General features: G+C 47.3%; 1 pseudogene; it reads right to left on the bottom strand.

The window, feature by feature from the left end:
- Positions 1-322: 322 nt before the first annotated feature.
- Positions 323-25,663, bottom strand: LOC146172498 (uncharacterized; annotated as a pseudogene).
- Positions 25,664-26,995: the final 1,332 nt, after the last annotated feature.

Genomic DNA, 26,995 nt, shown 5'->3' with positions numbered 1-26,995 from the left:
CGCCTACAGCCACAACAGAACCATCCATAACCAATTTGCACCAAACTGACTCGGTGTTAGGAAGGTCTGGCAGCAGAACGAAATCAATGCCTTTTCAATAATAGGGCTACACTCCCACCCCTAACAAGTATCCTGTCACGTCGTAAACAGAGTAATTAGGGTGCACAAACTCTCCTTCCGTAACCGAGCTGTTAAGACAGGTCTCTGTGACACAAAATACTGATGGTTGATAGCATTCAATTAGCCAATTAAAATCCGTTAGCTTATTCATAAGGATGCGGGCATATATATTCAAAAGCATTAGGTTGTGCTCATTACGAAGTCACTCTCTGCTGCTGGTAGGTATGTTAGGGGAAATTTTAATCGACTTGCTAATATCATCCCAGGAGTAACGGATGTTATCCACTATCAGGGTGCCAAAGCTGAGTCGAAAATTTTTTGCATCCTTCCTAAGCCCAACAGAATCATCCCAGAGCACTCTATGTATCTGTCGCACACGAAAACAAAAATCTTCACTGATATGCATGAGTGAACCTTTAAGTTTAAAAGCAATCTTTTGAATTATGACCTTCGCTCTGGGATCAACTAACTTCAATACCCACGAAACACATGACATCTAATCAACTTCTTTAAACAGCTCTGGAAGGCTACAAACATCTTGTTCTAGAACAAAACATCTCACAGACGTCGACGAAAAGAAGTTTCCTGGAAAACTTCTTTAGCACGTCTATACTAAGACGCCTTTTCAAAGACGTCTCAGATATGTTTTTTTTTGGAGACGTCAATTAGATGTTTTTCCAAAGACCTCTCAGCAGTGTTTATTCAGAAATGTTTCACAAATACTATTGTAGAAAGGGTTTACTCCATGTTTCACCTGTTCGGAATCTTGAATCCCTATTCAAAGAATGTTCACGAATCACAGCAAACATTTTCTACGCATGGTTTATTGCAGCCACGGAATTAAGCAATAATTACGGCACATAAATTGTTACACAGCTTTGCATTACTCCAATGTCTCAACTTGATTATTTGATAATCAGGAACAGAAGGTAAGACCGCTTTAAAATAACCTCTAAGTTTGAACTGCGGTTCGTTCTAGCGGGAGCCAAAGCCCCGTCATTTACGGTCCAGCTAATTTACCGCTCGTAAGGCTGCACTGGGTTGCACACCGGTCCTGAAAGACGAGGGGAGGCACGCGAATGACAACACGTTTTTCATGCTACGAATGCCTCTTCATTCCAGCTTGCCTGGCCAACGCCAGAAAACCACCGTATTGCCACCCGTAAGCCGCACTGGGGTGGCATACGCGTCCTGAAAGACGACGGGAGGCACGCGAATGACATGCTTCTAATCCGGCTTGCATGGGAGCACGAGAAAACCACCGCACTGCCGGAAAATGCATAGCAAATAATGTATACCAGTTGTTTGTTGCTTGGGCAAGAGAACAGTCAGCAGGAGAGCCGATCGTACGCTCAAACATCGTTCCGCATGCTGAAGCCTGCTGCGTGGTGCGTTCTGCTCGATGCCGATGCAATTTACAATTTGTCAACATTGCTTCATTGATTCAGCCTTTTTTCTTGTTTCTTTACAAACCATAAGGTTTAAATTGAGAAAAGAAATATAAAATTAAACCCATAATTGTTCTTGTTATAGTTGGGTTGTGTAGGCAGTTATTGCTTTATTAGCATTTTGGCGTTGCAGTCGCTAGCGACTGCTTGCTACCCGCGCGCACCCATCGTTCAACTCTTCTTTTGTCGTCTTTCGACATGCTCAGTGGTTGCTTAACGTGCTCTCGATGGTGTGTTCGGTGTGCTGTCTTTGTTTCCCGCGTTTGGACATTTACGCTCATTCCCGCACTATATTTTACAACCACTGCTGCGCTGTGATATGGAGCTGATATTTCTCAACAGTAAGTAACTTTCCACTTCTCTTGTATGATGAAAGCAGCACGCCGAAGCTGAGCCGCAGATGCGTCTGACTAGCGCACTAGGAACACGGGTAGATAGAAACACAAACACACATTGCGTGTTTGTCTTTCTATCTGTCCATATTTCTAGCGCTGTTTTAATGTACTGCCCAACCAACTCGCCCAACAAGCAACTTAGCTGTATTGTATTGGCTTTGTTAACTTCACTGATGCATGCTAAGTATGTGCGGTAGCAAATGTAAAACTGAAGTAATATATCTCGAGGAGTTATTTTGTTGCTAATGATCATGTTGAAGATGTGGAATTATATAGGTCAGTTCGAAAAAATCCGGCACTTCACCGGCGTCAGATGTAGAATATTCATGTTTTCTTCCAATAAATAGTTGGTAGTTTTGTGCATATGGTGTCCTATTCGTTTTTGTTGTCATCTTTGCACCATAGCGTTTTCAAATCAGTAACCTCAGCTCACTTTAAGGTTTTCTGTGTATGTACAGGGTGGATAAAGCTTTCTTCTCTTAAAACACATTAGAAAAGACTGTTCTTTAAGTTCATGTAGGTCAGTGCCCGAAGCATGAGGCCACTGCATCGACCTCGTTTTGTGGTGCGAGCTATGAGGGTTTTTTTTAATGCATGGGCTTACTAGGTGAATGATTTTAATGGCGTTCATGGTAATTCCGGGTATGGTGGCTAGCATAGTCCGGGCATTTTGAATAGATGTTAGTGGTATCACCTTATTTTGGTGTTTCCGTCCTCAGTGCATATTTTTCTTTTCTTAAAAACCCCACAAAAATCAGGCACGTAGCTCAACTGCCCCTGCCTTTGGCTCGTTTGATTATTTTGAGCTTTTTTGTGTCTTTGCAGGTTGTTGGAATCTTTTCTATCTTGAAGACCCCTGGAAAATTTAGAACCTGGAGTTTACGATAAGCCATTGAATTTAGCTGATCAACCAATGCCTTCAGTGTGTATTATGATTATATATATCAATACAAGTTAAAAAATATTTTTATGCAGAACCTTCGGGGTGGATGGTACCAGTGAGTTTACACCAGTCCATTTGAATGGATGCCTGTAACTTAACTACTTTTTGCCAGTGCAGGTTGTTTGGAATTCACTTTTCCAGAAGAACCTTCAAAAAAGGCTCCTCAAATCTATATGTCAACAAGTTTTTTTGCTGATTGCTTTTACTTTTGTAGATGGAGTGCAATAAAAATTCGGACTGGAGAAGCATGTGTTCTTCATACATTCAGCATGTGCATTCACTATTGAGTGTAGGGGTTTGTAGTTTGTGCTCATTGTCCTCAATTCTGCATGTGAGATCACACAAAACTCTGCTTTGAGAACATTTTTTTCTAAATTTTTAATTTTACAGTTAACTGGGGAGACGGTGATAAGGCTTGCACTTTTTACAGCACTATAAGACACAGCTAGAGATGAAACATAATCGGTGGGGTGGTAAAGAAATAAAATTTATATTTCTATAAAAAATTTTAAATTTTAATTCTCTTCAGGCCAACTGATTTTGTGCCATCTCTAGCTGTGTCTTATTGTGTTGTAAACAGTGCAAGCCTTCACTTATTCGCCTTCTCCCTAGTTAACTATGTAATTTCATTAAATTGAGAAAAAATTCTCTCGAAGCAGAGCGCTGTGTGACCTCACATGCAGAATTGAGGAGAATGAGCAGAAACTGCAAACTGTTACACACCTAAAACAAGGCTAGAAATGTTCTAGCCAAGAAGGTTTAAAGATGTCTACTAGCACAGCTATAGCAGAGCTACAGCTAGAAGCAATGTCTAGAACAACTATAACAATTTTCTAGGCGAGAAATTTTCAAGACTTCTACCAGCATAGAATTATCAGAGCTAAATCGGAGCTACAAGAAGGCTTGTAGCCTTTGGGTCTACAGAACGTCTCAAATGTGACTTCTTTTAGAAGTGCCAATTTCTTGGCCTAGACATATTGTAGATGTCAATTAGCTCTTTTTGTGTTTCTAGGGTATTACAGGTCTCACTTATTCATCTTTTTGTGCACCGAGTCTGTGACAGCGCTCAATACAGTCGCATTTGATCTTCAATTTGGTGGAGAGGAACTCCAATACAGAGGCAAGTAGCTGCTCAGGCGCTTCAGCCAACGGTTTAGGGAGGCCGTAGATTATTAAGTTGTTCCGACGTGGTCGGTTCTCTAAATCATCATTTTTCTTGTCCAGTTGCTTAATGGCTTTCCTAAGATCGGCAACTGTTTTTTCTAAATTAAGCACGCGCTGGTCGACGTTAGCGGCGGCCGACGCCCATGCTTCTATTTTTGAAATCTTATCCTGAAATGCGTCAATTTTAGCGGTCAGACTTTCCATATTTGGCTTAGTCGCGTTTGCCGTGCTAGCCGTTCTGTCAACATTTGTTCAGTTTTTCCAGGGCCAGGGTTGGTCTCCACGTCGCCAGACAGTAATAATAAAGCTTTCAAGGAATGTAGCAAACAAAAAGTGCTCTGGGTCCGGCAGCAGCAGCAAATAACGATCATCCCTTCTGAAGCAATGTACACTATGCTTATTGCTTACCTGCAAGATGAAGCAAGTAAGATTGAAACAGCAGTTCGCCATGCCGCTAGCGTGACAATGAAGAGCAGACCAGACCCAATGAAGGGCAGAGGCAGCAAGTCTGGCTTTACAGCTTCCTGTGACCACGTGAATGTCGCTGTCGTAGTCCGCCATGCGCAGTTTGTCCAGTTGAGCATTATTCGGTACGGATGAAATTCGTTGTCATTGACAGGCACGCTCCAATGTGATGCGAAATCACATGAGCCGCTGTAGATGGGATCCACGTTCACAAGAACCGTACTGCCGCGTGGCCGACATACAGATATGACATTGTCCTCCGTGTAGTGGTCATCGATGCAAGCGGTAATCTGCAAGATGAAGCAAGGAAGAATAAAACAGCCATTCGCCATGCCGCTACCGGACCCACTGAGTGGTAGAGCATCCGCCTCACCTTCGGGAGGTACTGGGTTCGATCCTTGGTGCCGCCAGGTGCCCACCGCTTTTCAATGCGTACAAGCTTTCCCCCGGCCTGATGTTCGCCTCTTCTGGAGTGAAATGCTTGGGGAAAAAAAAGGACCACATAATGGGCTTCTGCCGCACAAGGCGGACTTATTGTTGTCCGATGGCGGAACTGATCACTGCTAGATCGGAGCAACTATTTGAGACCTATGACCCCTTTCCAAACATTTCACCCCAAAGAACCGAGCACCAGGCCGTGGGAAAGCTTGTACCCATAGAAAAGCCGCTGGGTACCTGGCGGAACCAGGCCACGCTTCGAAGGATGAGATGGCAATCAAGCCCTTCCGAGTCGCACTCTTGTTCAATGTGGCTAAAGCAGATATTTATACCTGTCAGGTTGTCTTTCAGATAATGTTGTAGCTTACGACTGTATGCTAATGAATGTTTGAGATAAATGGATCAGTGAGAAAGCAAATAGCAGCATACCCTTAAAGGCGGACTTAAAGCGTCCCTCTAGGTTTGAAAATTAAGTTTAATTTATTTTTCCGATATTTCTTTTTAACACTTGCTTTCCTTCCGGATTTAGTTTCATTTGTAGCACCGCGTCGATTTAAGGTGGTCTCTGTGCTTGCAAGGGTAGAAAAATGAGCTAGTTGGTAGTTCATCTTGGGAAAAAAATACACAACGCACTCTTGAGACATGGACGAAGCATTGTGTTGTCATTTCTTTCTTTGTCAATGTATTAGGAGTGCGGTTTATTTTTTACTGAAGCTCTCTGTTCTTGCTGAGCTTTTTCATTTCACCCCAGGTGCATTACCTACAGTAATGAAGAAAGAGATAAATTTGTTTATGCCTTATTGCCTGCTGTTGTGGTTTTATTGTTTTTTATAAGCCTAATTCAACAGTTGCTGCATGGGTGTGTATTCGATATGCGAGACTGAAGAAAAAACCCTCGGTAGCTGGTACAAGTGATCACTTATTGAATTTGCTACTGGCCTCACTACTTTTTCGTAGCTCTGGATTACAGCCCACCTATATTGAAAGTTAGCTATAACAAGTGCTTATTGTGACCGAGGGTGGAGCTATTTTCAAAATATGTGTTGTTTATATAGCCTTGAGTTTCAGCCAAAAAGAACTACCGAGGTCAGCCCGCTTTGTTATAATGAACAACAGTCTACCATAAAGTGACCCTACTGTCAAAACATGCATGAAGATCAGAGCATATCCTAACTCCCATTATCACTCTTAAAGAAAGTGTCGAGCAAAAAATTTTAACAGAAGCCATTGCTAGTAAAGTTTACCATTGCCCGAGAGCATGCCTACAGGCCACAAGGCCAGTCCGTTGGTGTGTCAGTGTGCCGGCTAGGCAAAACTTCTGAACTGTGAGCAGAATTAGGGTAGCAGCAGCTTCAAACTCATGCTATTCTACACTGGCATCGATGAGCCACTGACAGGGCTCTGAGAAGTTTGAATGCCAGCCACGTAGTATGTTTTGTTAGCCGAACTGGTCACGTGGCAATGTGTTAGCTGCCCAATTGGATCTCCACCTCCTCTACTACTGGAGAGCGCGGATAGCACACAGAGAAAATAATCTGCACCTCTTCTTTGTAGGTTGGGCATTGCGCACTCATCAATTGAAACTAGACAGCAGCCGATGGTGTTATGGTATAGGGCCACTTTCTACCAGGTTTGTTGGTATGTGCAGATCTACTTGAGCAGAAAGGTTGCTTCAAAAGTAGAGCAACGGCGAACGCGTATAAGTTTATTTAAAGCTCGATGTGCAGCTGGAATGCTTTACACAAAAACTATGCGCACAATTAATGTTCTGCATACACACGTGCTTGGTTGGCCTTTAACTGTTCAGGATTGATGACAAAAATTCCGACCCACCTACACAAGCTGTCGTGAACACCTCAACTGCTTTGTTATTGCATTCCTGAAGCGGCTCACCCACAACCATTGACTAGGTCAGCCGCCTGAATGCTCGGAGGGCATAGAAGTTTGCTTGATAATTTAGGGTGCATATCTGACTTATTCGTATTTAACAGTAAACAAAAAGGCACTGTGGCAGTTTATGTATCTATAGATAGCTCTGTTAATGCACTGTAAATGTATGGTAAAAGCTGCAGATTACAAATTTAATGTAGTCATGTGATTTGTTTCCCAACAAATGGCTGCGGTTTTACCCCCAGAGTATGTACATGAAAAATTGAAGTGGCCTTAATTAGAGGTGCAAGGAAATAGCATCATGAAAAGAGAAGCAATTAGCTGAAACAGCCTAAGCAAGATCACTGTAGGGGCAAATTGTTTTACATTGCTAGTGGGGATGCCATACGTACACTTATTATGGTTGCCTATGCATAGTGTCACTTTCCCAGCAGCCTGAAATAACAGATAGATACATTGCTAGAGGCAGACAACAGATATCTTTCAGCAGGGTGGCAAGAACGGAGAGGTAGACTGCGGACTATTTTCGCATAATGCAGTCTAGAACTTTGCTGAGTGTTATTAATACTGAGAAAAGGCGATATTTTTATGCGATACATTTTCTCAAAAAGCCTAAACAATATGGGATAATCCATACCAAGAAAACATAGGGTACCTTTCACACTCGACTAAGGGCTACACTTATATGTGAACAGTTTCTTGTAAATTTAAAACCTGTTATCTGGAAGGAAACAGAATCTGCAAAGTAGAGTGGCACCGCATGCACCCCGAGGTACTGCAGCTGCTGGCTGCCATCATTATCATCGTCTAGCTCTGTGGCATATAAAGAACAATTCAGACATGTCTGTACTTTGAATGCATGGCAGCAGTCAATCATGTATAGACACCGTGAGGTTAGTTTGAAGTGTCATTTTAGCCTATCTGCTTGCGTATTTTCAAATCTTTGCATGTGGTGTCTCCAGAGGTTGTTGTACAAAGGTTGAAATATATAGGTATTTGGAATGCAGAGGCTGTAATTGATTACTTCATATACAAGGGAGATGAGGAGCGAGGTTTTAGCACTGCAGACAGCAGAAGCAAAGAACAACCCTAATGGTATGTACAACTAGCCAGATATAGCGTCATACTGTATTGCACAGTTTTTGCCGTATATATTTGCAAAATTGAACTGAAAATTGCTACTTTCATTTAAGATCCACGCACTGTCAAATTAATGAAAAAAAAGTTACATCTAGCAGAGTGTGAAGTGTAAGAACTGCCGCGACTTCCTGTTTTGCAAGGTCCTTGCCATACCCAATTCAGTACACACCCCGAACCAGTCAAGCTAACATCTAAGCTCTCTAGTGTGCTCGTGTTCTTTTGACCGAGTCATTGGTTTTGGATAAGCCACTGTGGAATGCAGTAATATAGTAATCGTGGTGTTCACGACAGCTGGCGGTAGGTAGGCTGGAATTCTTGTCATCGATCCTGAATAGTGAAAGATATTGTAGCAGTGCTACCAAGTACATGCGCCTGCAGAACATACATTATACATGTAATCTTTGTGTATTGCACTCCACCAATCTATCAAGCTTTACGTGATATCGGATCGCTGTTGCTTAAATTATAAAGCAACCTTTGTGCTGAAGTAGATCTTCACAGACTAACAACACACTACTCTACCTATACAAGATAGGTGCAGACTATTTGCTACGTGCTACATGCACTCTGCACTAGTGGAGAAGGCAGAACTCCAACTGGGAAGGGGATGTATTGCCATGTGACCAGTTGGGCCAACAAAGCATACTGCATGATAAGTATCCAAACTAATCAAAGTCCTTTCAGTGATTGATTTCCTGGCAGTGTAGAGAAGCTGCAGCTACCCTGATTCTACTCACACTTCAGAAGGTTTACCTAGCCCTCACACACATACACACCGATTGGCTGACCTTGTAGCCTGTGGGCGTTTTCAGGCGGCGATTAACTTCACTGGCATTGCCTACTGTCTTATGGTTTCTACATGCTCGACACTTTGAGAGTGATAATCGGAGGTAGGATGTGCTCTGATGTTCATGCGTGTTTTTAGAGCAGGATGACTTTGAGGTGCATTGTTGTTCAATATAGCAAAGCAGGGCGACTTCGGTCGTTCTTTTTATCTGAAACACAGGGCTATAGACATAAGAAAAAAAATAAAATACCACAAAATGAAGTGATGAGGCATAAACAAAGACGCATGTTTTTCTTCATTCTGTAAGTAATGCATCTTAGGTTAAATGAAAAAGCTCAGTAAGAACAAAGAATTTTAGAAAAAATAGCAGCGCACTCTTCAGAGATGGACAAAGAAATCTCAATACAGTGCTTTGTTCATTTCTCAAGAGTGTGCCATCATATTTCCCAATATGAACTAGCAACTAGCCCGTGCTTCCAAACTTGCAAGGAATGAGACCACCTTAAATCGACATAATGATTTCGAATGAAAATCAAATCCAGAAGGAAAGCAGGTGCTAAAAAGAGACCACGGATAAATAAATTAAACTTCATTTTAAAACTTGGAGGGATACCTAAAGTCCACCTTTAAGGGTATGATGTGGCAGTGTGACTGCCTCCAGTCCGAGTTTCTACTAGGTGACCCTCATTTTTGTACCTGCATACTGCTATTTGCTTCATCACTGATCCGTTTATCTCAAACATTCATTAGCATACAGTCATAAGCTACCACATTATCTGGAAGACAACCTGACACACACACACACACACACACACACACACACACACGCACATATATATATATATATATATATATATATATATATATATATATATATATATATATATATATATATATATATAGCTGCTTCAGCAACATTGTACAAAAGTGCGACTTGGAAGGGCCTGATTGCCATCGCACGCTTCAATCGCAAGGAGCTCCAGGCAATTTGGCTATCTCATGCGGCTTCATCATCCTACACAAACCAACACCAAAAATCAATGCCTGACCCACAAAACTGTCACCTGCTTATTACCAAATGCTGGAATCATGCTCATGACCTTTTGCTCACAACATTGTCAACTACAATGCAAGGTTTTGGGGGAAAACGGGGCTTTCAATGCTGTCGCATTAAAAATGAATGAGTAAAAGCACAGATGAAACGATGAATATGAATTAGGTTTAAGAGACGTTTGTCATGCTTACCCTTCATTCTTGGCTTTAGTTTCAGCATACGCGCCACCTTGTCACTAGACTTCGGTAATCCACAGCAGCCCAAGTGGCGCCCGAGCACGGTGCCAGCTCATGCATTTTTCGGTGTATGGGGAGGTCACTTTTGGCTGCTGCCAAAATGGGTTCACTTTTTCTCTGATAATATGCCGCTGGATGTCGGACTTTCAAAAGGATTATTTAGTGCAGGCTGCGCTCGGGCAGCTAGCAGACGACACCGGTGATATGGAAATGGTTTGAGCATGTGCGGCACTTTATAGAGCACAACGTCTAGTACAATCTCAAGAACAGTGCTCATTTCTGCCAGTCGTGGTGGACATTGTGTGTTTCTTTTTCCTCTTCCATTGTTTACTTATATTGTGTATGTGCGGCAACGTATCTCTTCTTACCATTTACAAGTGCAGACTTTTGCGTCATATTATGCTCATATTTATTTATTTATTTCAAAATACCGCAGGCCTTATGGCCCAGCATCCTCCTCGCATTCGGGAAGTATGGGGTTCAATCCCAAGTGTCGCCGGTACCCACCGGTTTCCAATGGGTCCAAGATTTCCCCCGGCCTGGTGCTAGGCTCTTCTGGGGTGAAATGCGTGGGAAAAGGGGCCATGAACTAAAATGTTGGTTCAAGAAACAATGGGCCTCATAATGGGCTTTTGCCGCGCGAGGCGGACTTATTGTTGTTCGATGGCGGATCTAATCACTGCTACGTCGGCGCAACTATTCGGGCCGTGACCCCTTTTCCCAAGCATTTCACCCCAGAAGAGCCGAGCCGGGGGAAAGCTTGTACCCATTGAAAAACCGGTGGGTAACTGGCGGCACCAAGATTCGCACCCGGTGCCTCCCAAATGCGAGGCGGATGCTCTACCACAAGGCCACCGCTTCGGGAGGCACCGGGTTCCATCCCTGGTGCCGCCGGTTATCCACCGGCTTTTGAATGGGTACAAGCTTTTCCCCGGCCTGGTGCTCGGCTCTTCTGGGGTGAAATGCTTGGAAAAGGGGTCACGGCCCAAATATTGCGCCGATGTGGCAGTGATCCGTTCCGCCATCGGACAACAATAAGTCCGCCTCGCGCGGCAAAAGCCCATTATGTGGCCCTTTGTGGTGGCTTTGTGGTAGAGCATCCGCCTCGCATTTGGGAGGTACCGGGCTCGATCTCTGGTGCCGCCGGTTACCCACCGGTTTTTAAATCTGTACAAGCTTCCCCCGGCCTGGTGCTCGGCTCTTCTGCGGTGAAATGCTTGGGAAAGGGGTCGCGGCCGGAATAGTTGCGCCGATGTGGCAGTGATTCGTTCCGCCATCGAACAGTAAGTCCGCCTCGCGCGGCAAAAGCCCATTATGTGGCCCTTTTTATTTTCCCCCATCCTCTATTTAGCTCAGTTAGTGAGATGTCTGTTTGGTGCAGGTTTCGGTAGTAGCCTCAGCGGTAGTCACTTTTTCTGCTGCGGTGATCCTTGTAGTGCGATGGTGGAAGAGGCTCCGCAAACCCCGCTTCGCTCCTTCTGGGGCAAAATAGTTTCGAACAGTTCAGCCTGCAAAGGTGGTTAGAGTTACCGTGTTACACGGGGGTCAAAACTGAAAACAAGTCGTGTCCTGCACACGCGAAAACTCAGAAAAGCCTTGTTTCAAGTGCGAAACGCTCTAAGCCAGCATGTCGAAAGACGTAAAGGTTCACTGTCACTGATGAAGTTCACTTCTCAGAGATCACTGCAGTCCCATGGCAAGTCCGGATTTTCCGGCTGTCTGACTTTGCGAGAAAAGTTTTTAGTTTTTTTTTTAGGACTGCTGCAGCTGAGGCTCAAAGGAAGTACCTTTGCAAGACAAACTGAACCACCTTTGCAGGCTGTGAGGTTCGAAACTGGGCTTGGGCCCACTGCGGAGGAGGAGCGCGCAGCAGGGTTTATGGAGCTTCTTCCAAACGCACACCCCTATAAAAGCCGAGCGCCAGGCCGGGGGACGCTTGTACCTATTTTTACCGGTGGGTGTCCGGCGGTGGGTGCTCAGTAAATTAACTGATTCGCAAAATGTGTTTCATCTATCAAGTCCGTACTCGATTTATTTTACTTGACTTGCTGTTTGAGGACCGTCTCGAGCATTGCCGCGGGTTGCAGCTTCCAGTACGTACCCGGGAAGGCACATTAATACGTGCATGTACATGAGTATCATGAGTGCATTCATGTTTCACATCTTCATTTCATTTTTCTGCACAGTTGAAAAAGAATGCGTTTTGGAAAACACTCAGAAGTATTTGAGAAATGCCAAATGCATGTACTATCTACCACCTTATTCGTTCCCAATCTTCCCTGTCTGAGCCATAATGCATGGACGCTAACATGCAAGGCAGGACTGTCATGCTGGTCATGCTAACGATTGTTTTCTTGGCATGTTTTCTTCAGCACAAGACACGGTCACAGTCAGTTGGCTGCACGGTTCCTTTAGCTTATCGACGCGTGATATTTCGCATTATATCGGCGATGACGCCAGCATGACCAACGCTGGCCAATCACCGTAGTGTGAGGTTTTCAGCCGCGTGACGCAGACGGAACTGATCAGTGGTTGGTCGTCTGATCTGTTTTGGTCGGATCGAAGGCTGAGCGAGAACTTGAAACTCTTTGAGTGAACAGCCTGAGCAGCTGCACTTGTTTCTTCACCGTGTTAGAAAAAGAAAAATAAGAAGCTAAACTTTCTCTGTTCCCCCTTGTCATCATCAATTACATTGGCCAGAAATGTTAGTCGTCGCAGAGCTGCTGGCTTGTTCAGCGATGAATAGGCCTTAACGCAAGTACGCGAAGTTAGGGCCTAGAGTTTTGGCAATTACGGAGCGCGCATTCACAAGCTTTAGCGGTTGCATGTAGCCATGGAGTGTAGTTCTCGCAATTACGACAACAAATCAATGATGCTTACATCCCAAAGCGAGTGAAAATTGAGCGTAAAGCGTCGATATGTGCCCTCTCTGGCGAGCGCAGCCGGCAGCTGTCGGCGCTGCTTGTGTGTAGACCAACACCGATCTGTGACGTAAGCACGATGCGGCGGTGCTTCTGTCGCCAGGCTGGCCGACTGGTGGTGAAAAGTAGGCTTAGCGCTCATAGGAACCCTAGCAAATATTCCAATAGAAAAACCAATAACTTATTGGGTTATTGCCACCAATAGACCTATTTGTCTCATACAATAGGCCTATTTGTCCAATGGGTCCTATTGTGGTATTGGTGCTGTTGGGATATTGGTACTATTAGGCTATTGGTCTACAAGTGGATTGGTTCTATGGGAATCGCATTGCAGCGGCTGCCTTGGACCACACAACAAGACAAAGTTGAGGGCAAAGATTTCAAATCACAAACCATGCTTTATCTTCCATGCTTACATACATTCTGCAAATTGCATGGCTGTGCTTTAGTCTTTAACACTATGTATTGCTGCAGGTGTGTTTCAGCTCCAGATCAGATGATGTCATGAAGTTAACTGCATGGAAAAAAAGCCTTGTTCTGGAAGACATGCAACATTACATTGCTGTACTCTAATGATGAACAGTTTTGAAAGCAGCCACTCAAGAACAACACTTATAGCGGGAATCCACACAGGGACAGGTCAAGTGTACAAGCATGTGGTCTCTAATGAACATTTTCCCTGAATGGTGCTTCCAAATGGAAAGAGTGAAAGGTTGGAGGCACATACATGCTGAGAGAGCACATGCACATTGCACGAAAGACCACATACACCCACTATGCTTCATTCATTCAAAAATTAAAAAGCCGGGCCTAGGAGCAGTGTGAGTGCATGGTCTTAGAGAAATGCCTCATAACTACTGGTGTAACCAGTGAGGTTTAATGTGAAATGTGCGAGCGAGGCTTGACTGCTTTGTGACAAGCACTTTCGTATTAGCTGGGATGCTACTTGAGACACACCAACCTGCAGTAGTTATAGTAACAAGACCCCCAAAAATGAATGAGCCCTGAAAGCCAGCCTACTCATGGTAGGGTTGACAGTGCAAAAGTAGTGCAGTCAGTAACCATGCAATAAATTAGGCAGCTTGATGATACCGCAGCAGTCCCGAGGATTACCTATTGTGTTTCTGAGGAAAGTCCCACATGGATTGAAGAGCATGGATTGAAGCACCTAAATTCCACTTGTGAACAGTGCATGCCTTCAAAATCACGATGCAGATTACTGGAAGCTAGCATGAGTGCATGCTGTCAGCAGCAGTCCAGAAGCAAGTTGATAATGACCTCTTACTGTGAGGCTTTTACAAGTTGTCACAGGAGCCATGATGGAGTCCAGGGCGTAGCTTACACAAAGCAGATCAAAGCCGGCAGCGATAAGCGAATTAAAGTAACTGCACTTAACCACGAAGTGATTAGTCAAGAGCCTGTGTGTTACTACCGAACTAAGCACTTTTCTTGCTACTAAATCAATCAACCATGGCTTTAAAGTGGAACACCTGCCTTTACCTGAAATGATGAAATGGTTTATCTCAGATAATACCGGCACCTAAACCTTAACTAGCGTGCTTGAGTGGCGAATATTTCGTGTTGCACTGCCATACGAAAGGCTGTACATGGGTAGAATAGCATGCCCACATCGGCTACACTGTTCTTTCTTAAGGACGTTACTCCACATTAGCACACATCAGATGAACAGACAGCATGAGTAAACAAACAGGCTTGCTCATATTTTGTTCTGAAGACGGTCCTATACAGCGAACCATTCAAGAAATGCAATTTAAACATCGACTAAACAAACCCATTTAAGGATCGTTCATTTCGCCCTTTCTGATGTGAATGCTTTCTTAATCTGTAAAAAGGACAGTTATCAACACACATTGATTAGAGCTTCAGCATGGCTATGGACCTACAGACAAGCGTCATGTTAGTAAACAAAGGTGGTGCTGCGGTCTGCACAGACATGTTGTGTAGGCAGAAATGCATCTGATTACACAGCGCCAAGCGACGCTGCCTTCAAAACCAGTTCGCGCGAGCTAATATTCTGATGCATAAGCTTCGTTTGCGTGTTGAAATGATTTGGGTTATTCCTGTATATGTAAATATGTATATGAAAAACAAATTCCCGAAGCTATTGGTAGCACATGGAAGAAGGTCGACGAATGAATGACTGAAAGTGTGTTTTTCATATGACGACTTTTGCTACTCCAAGCACCTTCACTCTCAAGAACAATATATCTAATAAATACAGAGAACTAGAAATTATATTTCTAGCTCAATGTACAGGCAACTTAAGTCAGAATTTCACTGGATAAGAAATCAATCTTTTAAATCTTTGCAGCATATTCGCCTAGTGCGCGCTGCGAACTTGTTTCATCCTGCTTGATAAAGAGACGTTTGATGTCTGTTTCATCGTACAGACGTAGCCAAGGTCATTAACAGCTGTACATATTTACATAAAGGCCCGTAAGAAAGCCCTCAGTTTGTTGTTTTTACTATTTAAGAGAGGTGGCATGAGCGCTAATGCAACGCCCTCCAAGATCGCTTGCAGCGAAATATACTTAGAAACAGTTTATTCAAGAGCGCGTCACCTTATGCTGCTTATTTTGCACCCCTCATAGCCCATTCCACTTTGGGACAACAATGCGTATTTACCATATGTTGTGGGCGCCACTGACGACAGCGCCCAAGCGGCCAGCTAACCAGGCGGACCGCCGGGAGACCCCGGCATGGGCGACCGCTCCAAGCAGAGCGAGAACGAGCGCCATTACCTTATGTATAAATAAACAGTTTTGCTTGTTATACCGGCTACGTCTATCACATGGTGGCAGCGGCGGGATAACCAACGCAACGTGACACCCGGAAGGACAGCGAGCCCAACGTAAGCGGCCGCAGCCAACGCTAATAGAACTAAGTTCTATTAACGTTGGCCGCAGCCTCATGCCAGACACTCGCGGCGCGAACGAACAGCGCGCGAGCGGCACTCCGAGAATGACGTTCAACCCGCTCGCCGTGGAACTGCCGACAAAGCTCGATTGCCGCAAGCCCGAAGATTGGACACGATGGCACCGCAGGTGGGAACGCTACCGACTCATCTCCGGTTTGACAGTACAGGACGAGACGACGCAAATCTACACATTACTCTACGCAGTGGGCGAAGAAGCGGAGGTCGTGCTCGTTGCTTTGAAACTGACAGACGAACAGATGGCATTATACTCCGCCGTGGTGAGTGCTTTTGAAAAGCATTTCCTACCTCGAAAGAATGTCATCTATGAGAGAGCGCGATTTAACTCTCGGAAACAAGAGCAGCATGAAAACGTCGACGCATTTCGACTGAACTGTTCAAGATGGCTGATGGAACTCTCGAAGACGAACTGATTCGGGACAGGCTCGTGGTCGGCTTGCGAGACGTAAAACTTAGCGAGAGCCTGCAGCTTGACGCAGAACTCACTCTCGAAAAAGCAATCACAGATGCCCGCAATTCAGAGAGCATGAAACTTCAACACAAGGAAATTCGCTCCATCGAACAGCCAGCTCTCGACATTGGAGAAGTTCGGGGCCAGACAAACGTCAAAACTCGCCGGAACGAAGCGAACGTGCCTTTCAAGCCGCACCCTCAACGTACACACAAGACGGGAGACGAACACTGCAAGTTGTGTGGTGGTGTGCATGACCACACGAAGACACACTGTCCCGGGATAGACAAGACGTGCAACCAGTGTGGGAAAAAAAGGCCACTACGCCCGCGTCTGCATGTCTAAGCCGAAGGACGAGACCTCGAGTATCTGACAACGACCAAATGACGTCGGAGAGCTATATCTAGGCGAAATCAAAGTGGGAGTGAACACGCCGTGGAGGATTACTGCTACCGTGAACAACTTGCCTTTTACCTTCAAGGTCGACACCGGCGCTGATGTGACTGCTATCGCACACGAACAGTAGGACAGAAGCGTCATGGGACCCATCAAGTCAACGCAACAGCTGTTGATAGGCCCAGGCCAGACAGCGATAGCCACTGTTGGATACATCGATGCAACAGTCACCTGGCGCAACACTGAAGTCCAAGAAGCAGTCTTCATCATCAAAGGATTAAAAGAACCGCTGCTCAGTCGACCAGCTATAGAATCACTTGGGATTCTACAGTGCCCTCTAGAGCTAGACGAAACCCTCGCACAATCGACTGATGTCCCCAACGTCTTGGCATCATACCCAAAGATAACGTCAGGGCTTGGTGTAATGAAGACTGAGTACCGCATCAAAGTCAAAAATGATGCTGAGCCATACGCAGTCAGTTATCCTAGTCGCGTGCCTCTTCCACTGCTTCCACTTGTGAAGAAAGAACTAGAAAGGATGGAATACTTGGGAGTCATCCAAAAGATCAAGCGAGCAACCGAGTGGTGTTTTCCAATGGTTGTCGCACGAAAAAAGAACAATGAGCTGCGCATCTGCGTGGACTATGGTCAACTCAACCAACAAATACTACGCGAACGTGTGCTCAAGTCTACGGTGGTCGAGTGACTTGCAAAATTAGCAGGTACAACAGTTTTCAGCCGCCTAGATGCACGAACAGGGTACTGGCAGATGACACTGTCCAAGGACTCTCGCGAATACACAACTTTCATCACAGCAGTTGGCGGGTTCCAGTTCCTGAGGCTTCCCTTCGGAATCTCCACAGCGCCAGAGTTCTACCAATGAGAAATGCTCCATTTGCTCAAAGGACTAGATGGTGTGAGTTGTCACAAGATGACATCATTGTCTCAGGGAAGACAACTGAGGAACATAACACCAACCTACTGCTGGTGCTGAGGAAGCTGGAAGATGCAGGTGTTACCCTCAACATCGACAAGTGCTCATTTCGACAAACAGCAGTAACATTCTTAGGACACGTCATAAACTCAACACGAGTCAGCGCCGACACGGAAAAGGTAAGGGCAATAATCCAGCTCGACCCACCATGTGATGTGTCAGAAGTCAGGTCTTTGCTGGGCTCTGCAAACCACCTAGCGAAATTTCCAGAGCTAGCACACTTTACGAAGCCTCTCAGAGACTTGCTCCACCAAGACGCCGACTGGCACTGGGGCCCAGCTCAGCAGCAGAGTTTTGATAAACTTAAGCAAGCTTTAAGCAGGACACCGATTCTCACTCACTACAATGCTCAGTCGCCTCACACAGTGTCTGTGGATGCTTCCTCATACGGTCTTGGGGCTGTACTTCTACAGCAATCGCACGAAAAGCTCCTACCTGTGGCATATGCATCACGCTCCTTTACGGATACAGAACAAAGATATGCCCAAATCGAAAAGGAGGCACTGGCAATCACATGGGCTTGCGAACATTTCCGCAAATACCTGCTGGGATCAACCTTTCACGTGGAAACGGACCACAAGCCGTTAATACCGCTGCTGATGACTAAACGACTTGACGAGCTGAGTCCTCGCCTTCAACGTTTTAGGATGCGCCTTTTGGAGTATGACTGCACCATGTCCCACACTCCCGGTAAAAAGCTGTACAAAGCTGACCTTCTGTCCCGGTAGCCATCTGGGAAACCAGCAGACAAAGAAAGAACTCTCGAGAGTGCAGTGCGCAAGTTTGAAGAATTAGCACTTGAACAGCTCCCTGCTTCAAACCAAATGCTGGACAGAATCAGGGCAAGCATCCAGTCAGACGAAACACTTTCCAAGATGGCTACCGCACCACATCATGGCCAACTGTGCATGGGCTGTCGCCTGACCTGAAAAGGTACGTCGAGGTGGCTAGTGAGATTTCGCTCGTTGATGGTCTGCTATTCAAAGGCGACAGAATAATCATCCCGCCAGACATCAGAGTAGAGGTTCTGGAAAACCTCCATGCAGGCCACTTGGGCACAACGAGGTGCCGAGCGAGGGTAAGAGAATGCATATGGTGGCCAGGCATAGGCAAGCACATTGAAGACTACGTGGAAAAGTGTCACAGAAAGACTGGAAGAGCACAGAAAGTCAGAAACAGAACCCCTGCTCCTAACCCCATTGCCAGCACACCCTTGGGACACAGTCGGCATGGATTTCTTCACGCTGGAGGGGAAAGAGTATAATGTAGTAGTCGACTACTACTCCCGATTTTTCGAGCTAGAACAGCTGCCGAGGACAGCTACAAAAAACATGGCCATAGTCTTGGAGCCAATGTTTGCTCGGTATGATGTTCCACGGACAATACGCACAGACAACGGGCCGCAGTTCACTTCCACAGAGTTCAAAGAACTAGTGCATCACTGGCGAGCCTCACACGCAACCTCAAGCCCTTACTACCGCAGAGCAACGGTATGGCTGGGAGGGCTGTGCAGACAGCAAAGAAGCTTTTGAGGAAGTCTTCCAACATACACGAAGCGCTGCTTGCCTACAGGGCCACACCCAGCGTGGAAGGATTTTCACCAGGAGAACTCTTAATGGGTCGTCATTTGAACACCACAGTACCAACCACTTCGAAGCTGCTAGCCCCGAAGTGGGAAGACAGCGAATACAGACAAAATAATGAAGCCTACAGAGCTCGTGCAAAACGATCCTACGACACCCGGCACAAAGTACGGAGCCTAGAGCGCTTACCACCAGGCACAGCGGTGCGCATCTTCGCTGGAGCTGCATCACACTGCGTGGTAACACAGCCAATATCAGAACCAAGGTCCTCCGTTGTACAAACCGACAGAGGACAAGCAAGACGTACAGCAAGACACCTGCAACCATTGCAGGACACGAGCACCACAAGAAGTGGACGTATTTGTAAGCGACCAGAATGCCTGGACCTGTGAGATCAAACCATTCAAGAAAGGGGTGGATGGATGGAAAAACTTTATTATCGTCAGAGAGCACGTATGGATGGTTCCGTGTTACATGGCCATCAACCCATGGCTGACGGCGACCTGGGTGGCCCACTCCACGGCCCTTGTCTGGACGACCGGGTCTGAGCTGGCCAACACGGCCTCCACTGCTCGAGGGAAGGATCACGCATAATATCCGCCGGTGGCGGTGCTATGCTACAGCTCCATAATATGTGGTCATAGGTTGCCAATTCCTGACACCATTTGCACTCCGGCAGAATGTCCGGGTAGATTTTGCTCAACACGTATGGGTTGAAGAAACATCTAGTCTGCAATCATCGCCAGACGCATTCCTGCGCCTTCACCAATTGCTTGTCCGGGGTGGGTAAACCCTCCGCTCAAGTTTGAAATGATTAGTAATGTCATGAAAGGATACCAGCCCATCTCTCGTGGACCTTCCCGGAACGTCCGGCTCACCTACTCGGCTGACGAAACCTCAAGCATTCATGTGAGCCGTCTCGTTCCCAGGACTCGCAGAGTGTGCTGGTACCCAGACAATTTCCGCCTCCGTAGTCCCTCGCCCCGTGGCCCGATTCAGTAATCGCGCCGCTGGGACAGATATTGTGCCCCTCACCAAATTTCGGATGGCTGTTTTGGAATCGCTGAAGATCAAGTCAGCATTACTACTAGTAATAGCTAGTGCTATCGCCGCTTCCTCTGCAGTTTCTGGGGAGCGGGTTTTGACTGATCCGGAGGCGATCAAGCGTCCCCGCCCGTCCACCACCGCAATTGCAAATGCGTCCTTGTCCCTATACTCGGCGACACCTACATAGACTGCCCCGTTGTACTTCCCGTACTTAACATGTAAAGCTTTGGCTCTTGCCTTCCTGCGGTCCTCGTGATGTATTGGGTGCATGTTCTTGGGAAAGGTTTTATGTACAAGCCCTTGTGCATTTCCCGCCTAATCTGAATTTTAGTGTCACCAGCTGGAGCGTCAACTCCAATGCCGATCCTTTCCAATATGTCCCTTCCTGCTTTTGTTTTTGAAAGCCTACCGAGCTGCATCACCAAGTGCGCCTCCCGTAGTTCTTCTAGGGTGTTGTGCACCCCTAATCCCAGCAGCCTTTCGGTAGACGCATTGTGAGGCAACCCAAGGGCCGCTTTATATGCCTGCCTAATCAAAGCCTCCACCTTGCCGTTTTCCGTCGCGTCCAACTTCAAATAAGGCGTCGCATACACTATTCTACTGAGCACAAACGCCTGCACCAGCTTACACAAGTCCTTTTCCTTAACACCTCTATTACGATTAGCGATTCTCCTGATTAGCCTCACGGTAGCATTGACCGTATTTTGAAGCCTTTTCATCATCATCATCATCAGCCTGATTATACCCACTGCAGGGCGAAGGCCTCTCCCATATTTCTCCACTTAACCCGGTTCTGTGTTAGCTGCATCCACTTGACCCCTGCGAACTTCTTAATCTCATCCGCCCACCTAACTTTCTGCCGCCCCCTGCTACGCTTTCCTTCCCTTGGAATCCAGTTTGTTACCCTCAGCGACCATCGGTTATCCTCTCCTCGCACTACATGTCCTGCCCATGTCCATTTCTTCTTCTTAATTTCTACTAGAATGTCAGTAACTTGAGTTATTTCTCTGACCCACTCTGCACGCTTTCTATCTCTTAATGTTACCCCTACCATTTTTCGTTCCATAGCCCTCTGGGTTGTCCTCAACTTAAGTAGAACTCTCTTGGTTAGCCTCCACGTTTCAGCCCCATAGGTGAGTACAGGCAAGATGCAGGCAAGATGAAGCCTTTTCAAGGACTCGCTATTTTTCCTGTTATTCTGCAGATACATACCCAGGATCCTGATCGTTTGGACCTCAGCGACCAGTACGCCCCCCACTTTGACCTCTAAAGGCGGTGGCGGCACATAGTGCCTCGCATGTATCCCTCTTGGTTTGTCCCTCAGCACAAAAAGCTCGGACTTGGGCTGAGAGCACGAGAGTCCTGCTTCCTCTGCTAGCTCCTCAACAATATCCACCGGGTGCTGTAGAGTTTCTTCCAAATGTGCGTCACTGCCTCTTGTTACCCAAAGAGTAATGTCATCCGCATAAAATGCATGTTTAAGTCCCGATATCCCTTGCAGCCTGGGTGGTATCTTGATCAAGGCGAGATTAAATAGGAACGGCGATAATACCGACCCTTGCGGTGTCCCCCGGCCCCGATGGGAAGGGATCCGATTTCATTTCTCCGACTATAATCTCCGCAGTCCTACCCTCCAGAAACGATCTGATGTACCGGAAGGTTCTACCCCCCGGTCTTATGTCCGATAGGTTCCTCAATATTGCCTCATGGGTAACATATTCAAAGGCCTTAGTTAGGTCGAGCCCCAAGATAGCCTTGGTGCCCGTGCCGTACCCAGGATCAACCACGTCTTTTTTTAGCTGTATCATGACGTCTTGCGTTGATAAATTAGCCCTGAAACCAATCATTGTTTCAGGTATCAACTCCTTGTCCTTTACATAACCCTGAAGCCTGTTCAGGACCACATGCTTCATCAATTTGGCTAAACACCATGTTAGCGAGATGGGACGCAGATTCTCAATGCAGAGCTTCTTCCCTGCTTTAGGAATAAATGTAATCCTAGCATGCTTCCACTCTGGCGGAATCTCCCCGGCCACCCAAAATTTATTCATCAAATTCGTGAGTGCCCCTACTGACTTGAAATCCAGGTTCCTCAGCATCTTATTAGTAATCCCATCCAGACCCGCTGCTGACGTGGTACGAAGGTGACCCATTGCAAACTCCACCTCCGCCACCGTAAAGTCTGCATCTAATTCAAGGTTTTCCTCCCCCGAGTAATCCGGCAAGCAACCGCCCGCCTCTGCATTTATGTAACGTCTTCAGAGTTCATGTATAAACTCCCCAGTCGTGCCTTGATACCGATCCACTAACCTAGCCATTTGCCCCTTCTGCGCAGATTTGGTTGCCGTCGGGTCTAAAAGGTGCCTCAACAACTGCCATGTTTTTTTGCATCCGAATTGCCCATTCATCCGGTCACAAATCTGCCCCCACTGTTTGCACTGCAACTCCAATGTGTACGTTTGGATTTCTCGTTCTAACTTGGCCATCTTTCTACGGAGCACACCATTATGCCTTTGTTTCCTCCACCTCCGGAGACTCGCATGTGCTTCCCACATGTGTAACAATCTGGAGTCAGCCGTAGAGCCCTCCTTCTCCGCTGGAACCTCTTTTGTGGTACTCTTCACGGCCTGCTTGAGTGCCTCAACCCAGGCTCCTAAGTCCTCAATTTCCCCGGTCACTGTATCATTCCTGACTTCCCGAAATCGGTCCCAGTCCGTCACTCGAGTTCCTTTCACCTTGTCTTTGTGCTTAGCAGCACTAAATATCGTGGAAAGGATATAGTGATTGCTTCCCAGTGGCTGTCCCATGTTTACCCACTTTGCATCCCTGATACCATTCACTAATGTGAGGTCTGGAGAGGTGTCTATGCTCACGCTGTTGCCTATCCTCGTATGATCTAGCGGGTTGTTCAAGATCGTCCATCGTAGGTCCTGGGCAACCTGCCAAAGTTTATTTCCCTTCGGGCTGGCTCGGATGTAGCCCCACTCCGGATGAGGCGCATTGAAATCCCCCACCACGATGAGTTGAGACCTAGCCGCTAGCCGTTGCGTCTTTATCAGGAGGTCTGGCAAGCCCACCCCCTTATCTTTTGGAAAAGAGTATACATTAAGAGCAAAGACTCTTATCGCCTTTTCTTTTGGGTAAAATCTCGAGCAGGACGTATAGTCCTCCCTGCTGCTATCTATGGTATGCTGAATCACTGTGGTGTTACGATGGACTAGCATGGCCGTAGAGACGCTCGATACGCCCCCTCGATCAATCTCTGGTGGTGTAAATGTCCTAAATCCCGGTAATTTAACCGAGTCGCTAGCCTCCTGCAAAGCTATAATGTCCGGCTTACTATCTAGATTTTGTATGTGCAACTGCAGGTTCCCCCGCTTGCAACGGAAGCCCCTGCAGTTCCACTGCCAAACCTCAATTTGCTGGCGAGGGGCCATGGTGAGGCACTAGGTTCACTAACATCGGCTCCTGGCTGACTACGGGAGGCAATCTAGCCTCTAGCATAGCATTTAGGTGTTTAAACATACCCATTACTTGGGTCTGGAAACCCCTTAAGTCATTGGTGAAGGCATCAAGACGCTCCTCAATCTTGCCTAGTCTGGCTTCGATCTTGTCGACCCGACCTTCCAACCTATCCTGTCTTCCAGTTTTCCTACTCTCTCCGCAAGGGTAAGCATGTCCCTCCTAAGACTAGTGACTTTAACTACTAGCTGCGGCGTGTCCGCCGCCGAAGTTTCTGCTATTCTCTTTGCATGAGCTCCCTCATCTGCCGGCGGCGGCCTTTTGACCGTCCCCCGATTCTCCACTACCATAGCTGTACAGTTATCGTCCACGCTAGAAGCGTTCGCCTGCGCCGCTTTCTGTGGGGCCGGGGCCAGCGGCGTCTGTACCCTTTCTACTCTGCCGGTTATAAGCGCGCGTTCCATCTCTGCCATCCTAGCTTCCATCTTTTTGATAGTTTCGGCTTGCTGCAACACCTGCCTTTGTAGCTCCTTCTCTCGAGCAGTCTCATTTTGGGAGCCCGCGTTTGGCCAGCTCACCTTTTTCCTTGTGGCACTTGGACTTCTTCCATGACCGGAACCTTGCCCTCCTTCTTTGCCAGGCTCGGGTCCGGTCAGTGACGGGAAAGAAGCTGACCGGTCCCTTCTCTTGCTATCGCCTCTCGTACTTCTAGATGACCGCTTCCTGGGCCTCGAACGCCGCTCTTCCTTGCCAGTTTGGCTCTTGTCCTCGTTGCTGTGCTGCGAACGCCGCTCTTCCTTGCCAGTTTGGCTCTTGTCCTCGTTGCTGTGCTGCAGACCCGTCGGCTGCTGACGGGCTAGACGAAATTTGCAGTTGCGGCTTCCCGTGCTGTGCGCCCCATGGAGAACGATGCAGTCCGGCGTGCAGGTCAGCGACTCTCCGTCCGGTGGTGCAGGATGTTCCTTCCCGCAACGGCGACACAGATTAGTCTTCGGACGATAGCAAACGTCCGCCCGATGTCCCACTCGTCTGCAGTTATAGCAGGTCTCGACTAACTCTCTATACGGGATCACAGCGTACAGACAGTTCCAATAAATAACTTGCCGGGGAACGCGCTTCCCGCCGAAAGTGATCTGAATCGCCTTTGACTTGCCCAAAGGTCTGGCATCCAAAATGTCCATGTCTTCGTTCTTCTTCAAGAATCCTGCGCGAACTTCTGCCAATGGGCATCCGTTGTACGCATTGTAAATTAATCCGCGCACAGAGTTCTCCGGCGCCGCCACGTACGCCGAAACCTCAAGGTCACGACCGCCCAGCTTTGAGCGTCTTTACATTCGCATATGCCCCACTACGATTCATACACGGCGTGCTCACCGTCATCGTGTTGTTTGTCTCATTGACCCGCACCAGGTCTTCTTCCACCACAGTCGCGTTCGTCAGCTCCGCTGCCGCTCTCAAGGCACATCCGAGCTCCCTCGGCGTTACTATACTCAAGTCCCAATTCTTGGGCCGGCCCACAACCTTGAAATCCTTGGCTGGCATCTTCAGAAACGGTCCCCGTTTCTTCAACACTGGCGCTTTCCCCCGCTTGACTTGGGCTGCACCGTGCGTCTGGCGCCCGTCGCTGCCCGCCTGTTTCTCGGTAGGCCTACTCTCGGAGTGATCCCCGTACACAAACTTCTTGAATCGATCTTGCGCCTTCAAAACCCAGTTCCATTCTCCCGCCTCGAACTCTTCGGGCGTTATAGATTCTCCCTCAACGGAGTACTCCATTGTCTTCAGCCTCGCAAAGGCCCACAACTACAAGTCACAGCCCCGGAGCCCGGTGCAGCAGGCGTCGGCTCGGCCTAATGATTAGGCCTGATTTGCCGCACCGTAGTCGAGTACAAATCGTGAAAAAACCCCTAAAAGGGGGGAACACTTGCCAAAATATGGTGTCCACAGGTACAGAGCAACTGCCTGCAGACGATTCCACAATAAGCAAGTCCAAGGCACAGCGCGTTCCGCCGAAAATCGCTCTCAAGGCGGGAGCTCATGCGGAACACGTCCGCACAGCGTCCGCTCTACAACAGATCTCCCTTCAAGAAAGGGGGGTGTTGTGGGCGCCTGTCACGAAATCGGCGCACATTTTCATCAAGCCAGTACGGCGCGAGGCCCGCGTGGCGTCGCGTGCAAAAGCATGGAGAGAAAAGCCTCTTTCCCCGCGCGGGAGAGCGCGTAGCTTTGTACGCGTTGCCGTCACCCTCTTTCCCATTGCCCGGGGAGGACGGTGGTTCATCGGACTGGAATACGCCAGAAAATTCCAGCATCTTCTATGGGACCTAGCCAATGACGACGCGCGGCTCGACGGGAGGAGAAGAGAGAGCTATAACCAGCGAAGCTAAGTGTGTGTGCGCGCTAGCTTTGACGCGTGCTAACAAACAGACGCAGCGCGCCCTATTTAAAGCGACCGCGCCGCTTGTTGAGTCAGTCAGTCAGTTCGTCAGTGTTTTGCGACGTGCTCGCCTGTGCTTCGGCTGGACTCCCGGGGATCACCCGCTACTGGCAAGCCCACGGACTTTCAAGGGAGCGGCGCTCGTCTCGTATGGCGGCCACATCGTGACTCTTGAGGCGTCGGACTGCAACAGTGCCCGGTGAACAATTTGGTGTTTGTTTATGTAACTCTCTCGTGTTTGATCTGTTGTAAAGCCTGTGTTATTGAATCATTCTGTAGTTGCATGCTTAGCGTTTGTATTCTGTGAACCTGGTTTGGTTTGTGGGGTTTAACGTCCCAAAGCAACTCAGGCTATGAGAGACGCCGTAGTGGAGGACTCCGGAAATTTCGACCACCTGGGGTTCTTTAACGTGCACTGGCATCGCACAGTACACGGGCGCCTTGCTTTTCGCCTCCATCGAAAAGCAGCCACCGAGGCCGGGATTCGATCCCGCGTCCTTGGGAACAGTAGTCGAGCGCCGTAACCACTGCGCCACCCCGGCGGGGGTATTCTGTGAACCTCTCGTCTGTTGTATTTCAAGTGACCTTGTGTATTCCATTGTATTGTCTCTTGCTGTGCATAAATTGTGTTTTGTTTGTTACTTCTGACTCCGATCCTTACTCTGGTTTGA

The sequence above is a fragment of the Amblyomma maculatum genome, unplaced genomic scaffold (genome assembly GCF_055883805.1).
Source record: "Amblyomma maculatum isolate TAMU_Amacu unplaced genomic scaffold, ASM5588380v1 scaffold_13, whole genome shotgun sequence".
Lineage (NCBI taxonomy): Eukaryota > Metazoa > Arthropoda > Arachnida > Ixodida > Ixodidae > Amblyomma > Amblyomma maculatum.
The sequence above is the reverse complement of the archived record's forward strand: the minus strand, read 5'-3'. Positions and strand labels throughout refer to the sequence as shown.